The sequence below is a fragment of the Myotis brandtii genome, unplaced genomic scaffold (assembly GCF_000412655.1).
Source record: "Myotis brandtii unplaced genomic scaffold, ASM41265v1 scaffold23, whole genome shotgun sequence".
Lineage (NCBI taxonomy): Eukaryota > Metazoa > Chordata > Mammalia > Chiroptera > Vespertilionidae > Myotis > Myotis brandtii.
The window spans coordinates 5,323,350-5,327,158 of NW_005358649.1; positions in this window are offsets into that span (position 1 = coordinate 5,323,350).

Below are 3,809 nucleotides of genomic sequence, written 5' to 3' on the forward strand. Positions count from 1 at the left end.
CTGAATGAGCCTTGGAAAATTGTATATTTCTAGGAATTTATCTATTTCTTACAGATTGTCCAGTTTGTTGGCATATATTGTTTGTAGTATTTCCTTATAATGCTTTGTATTTCTGTCAATGTCAGTTGTCAGTTGTCCTCTTTCATTTTTGATTTTATTTATTTGGGCCATATCTATTTTTTTCTTGATGAGTCTAGTTAAGGATTTATCAATTTTGTTTATTTTTCAAAAAATCAGTTCTTGGTTTCATTGATATTTTCTATTTTTTTTAAAGACTCTATTTTATTTATTTCCACTTTGATCTTTATTTTTCTTCCCTTCTACTCACTTGGGCTTTGTTCTTTTTCTAGGTCCTAGTGTAAGGTTAGATTGTTTATTCTCAAATCCCCCACTATTACTGTATTACTGCTGATCTCTCCCTTTATGTCCATAATATTTGCTTGTTTCTTGAGGTAGGCCTGTATTGCTATACATTTCCCTATTAGAACTTCCTTGGCTGTGTCCCATAGATTTTGGGTCATTGTGTTTTCATTTTCATTTGTCCCAAGGTATCTTTTGACTTGTTCTTTGATCTGGTTGTTAATTCATTCATTGTTCAGTAGCATGTTATTTAGCCTCCATGAGTTTGTGTGTTTTTTAGTTTTCTTATCATTGATTTTTAGTTTCATACCATTGTGATCAGAGAAGATACTTAATATGATTAAAATCTTCTTAAATTCATTAAAACGTGTTTTTTTGCCTATCCTGGTCTATCCTGGAAAATGTTCCATGTGCACTTGAGAAAAATGTATATTCTGCTGCTTCGGTGTGAAATGCCCTAAAAATATCAACTAAATCCATCTGGTCTAACGTGTCATTTAAGGCCACTGTTTCCTTATTGATTTCCCATCTGGCTGGCTGATCTATCCATTGATGTCAATGGAGCATTAAAATCCCCCACTATTACTGCTATTACTATATTACTATTGACCTCTCCCTTTATGTCCATAAGTATTTGTTTTATATACAGGGTATCCCTCCCAAAAAATGTATACCCACTTTAAAAGCTGATTCAATTACATTTTCAAAATGAAATATATTTTAATAAACAGTGCCTTTATAATTATTCAAAGTGTGATCATGGTATCTCCCCTGCCAGGTAAGAAGTATTATTCAAAGTGTGTATACATTTTCTGGGGACACCCTGGTTTTAGGTGCTCCTACATTGGGTGTGTAAATGCTTATAAGAGTTATATCCTCTTGTTGGATTAATCCCTTTATCATGATGAAATGCCCTTCTTTGCTTCTTGTTACAGTCTTTGTTTTAAAGTCTATTTTTTCTGACATAATACTGCTACCCCAGTGTGAGGTGAGGAAGGCCACTTGTGTGGAAAAGCATCTAGAATAGGTTCCAACCAGGCATTTGAGTTGGGTGGGGTGGGGTCTCAGGGAATCACCACAGCAGGGCCAATGATGTTAGCCAAGTTAATGGAGAGCTCAGATTTGGCATCCACCTGCCATTACAGGCTGGGGATGGAGTGGTGGGATGATGGTGGTAACTCAGCGAAAGAACATTGGCATCTGTCGGCACTTTTGTCCTGGAGAGAGCTGTCCTGATCCCTACCCTCCAGCCCTCACCCTGAAGCTAATAAATTCAGTTCCTTCTCATATGACCCTGGTGCTTTTGTAGCTGCTGCCCCAGCACTGGAGCCTAGAGTGAGTGAGTTTGTGAGTGAGTGAGTCTGTGCTCAAGTTTTAAGACCTGAATGTCTAGATCTGCAGCAACCTCAGTCTCAGCCACAATCTCTGGTGGTTTCCACAACCAGATATTATGGAGGATCCTCCTCCTGGCACTGGAATCCCGGGCAGAGGAGTCCAGTCTGGGGCCGAGACATCTCACTCCACAGGGGGTACCTCTGCAGCAGGATGTCCCTCCTAATTCTTAATCACCACACCGTTGGTGTGGGACCTGCCTGTTCGTGTCTCTGCCCCTCCTACTAGTCTCAATGTGGCTTCTTCTGTATATCCTTAGTTATAGGAATTCTGTCTAGCTAGTCCTCAGACTAGTGGTTTTCAACAATGGCTGTTGTATAATCTAGTTGTAATTTTGATGTGGTCATGGGAGGAAGTGAGCACAGTGTTTACCTACTCCACCATCTTGACCGGAAGTTGACATATTGTACTCTTCACCATAGTAAGTGAGCAACTTTATCAATCCCTAGCTAAACAAATCTCAGGCCCTCACTTTTGTGTTATTTCTACTAACAGTTTATCAGATTTGGGATTCAAGAGAATAACAAGGAAATTTTATTGAACACAGATAAACTGTCAAAAGAAGATCATATTTGGCCCTAGCCAGTTTGGCTCAGTGGATAGAGCTTTGGCCTGTGGACTGAAGGGTACTGGTTAGATTCCGGTCAAGGGCACATGCCTGGGTTGCGGGCTCGATCCCCAGTGGGGGGCATGCAGGAGGCAGCCAATCAATGATTCTTTCTCATCTTTGATGTTTCTATCCTCTCTCCTCCCTTCCTATCTGAAATCAATAAAAGTATATTTTTAAAAAATTGAAGAAAAGAACACCATATTTGTCTAAATCTTTTAGGTGCTATGTGTAATTCCTAGGTTAATCCTAGAGATCAAGTTCAAACACCCCCACCCCCCACACCAAGTTCATTTATAACGTGCTTCTTACTTCAAAATACCAAGATATCCTTGAAATGCTAAACTTTTGTTAATATTTAGTATTTTATAAGGTTCAAAAATAAATATCATAAGTTCATTTATAACGTGCTTACTTCAAAATACCAAGATATCCTTTGAAATGCTAAACTTTTGTTACTATTTAGTATTTTATAAGGTTCAAAAATAAATATCATAGATAAATACATTATTAAAAGTCAAGAAATAGAAGGATTGTGAATACATTATTCAGATCTTCTAATAGACTCCACTATAGTTATAGCAACCAAATGGCATTAAGCAACTGATGGAAATGGGCTCATTCAACCCACCATGTTACTTTGAATTTCATATTTCCTACTTTTTCATGGCTGCTGACTGTGTCAGTGTGGAATAATGCTAGCCAATATATGAAATAAAAAAGCACATTTAGAGGCAAATCAAAATCACAAATTTTTATAATTTTTGGCTAAAGGATCTTGGGCAAGTCATTTAACTTTCATAGGAATTGTACAAGAACTTCATGAGATATCAATGTGAAAGTTCTTTGTAAAGCAAATGTCTCGTATTCTATACTGAAAAGCACACGTATCAAGAAGGAAGTCTGTGAGTGTGGTGTTTGGTTTTCACAGTGAGAAAGACTTGCTGATCACCACTGAAGAAAGAACATCCAATGGCCGGTGGCATAATTAACCCTTATAAAGAGGCCTTTAGAGGGGTCTCTATTTTTTAATGCGTTTGAGACACCTAGAGGCATTTAATATATTTTCTTAGTTCCATCAATTAGTAAAAGCTAACACATACAAAGCAGTGAGTAGGTGCCAGGCACTGTACCTCGCACTTAATGTAAATGAGCTAATTTCATCCTCACAAGCAGCCTGTGAGGTCAGTGCTGTGGTTGTGCCCATTTTACAGAGAAAAAGCCAGGGGAACAGATTAGAGGAGGATCGACCATCAGGACCACAGCCAGAAGTCCATCCATCATTATGACATTCATCCAAATTCATTATGTTATATATATATACTAGTGGCCCGGTGCATGAAATTTGTGCATGGGGGTGGGGGTGTGTGTCCAATCTGGGACCCCTCAGAGGACATCCCTCTTGCAATCCGGGACGGCTGGTTCCTAACCGCTCACCTGCCTGCCTGCC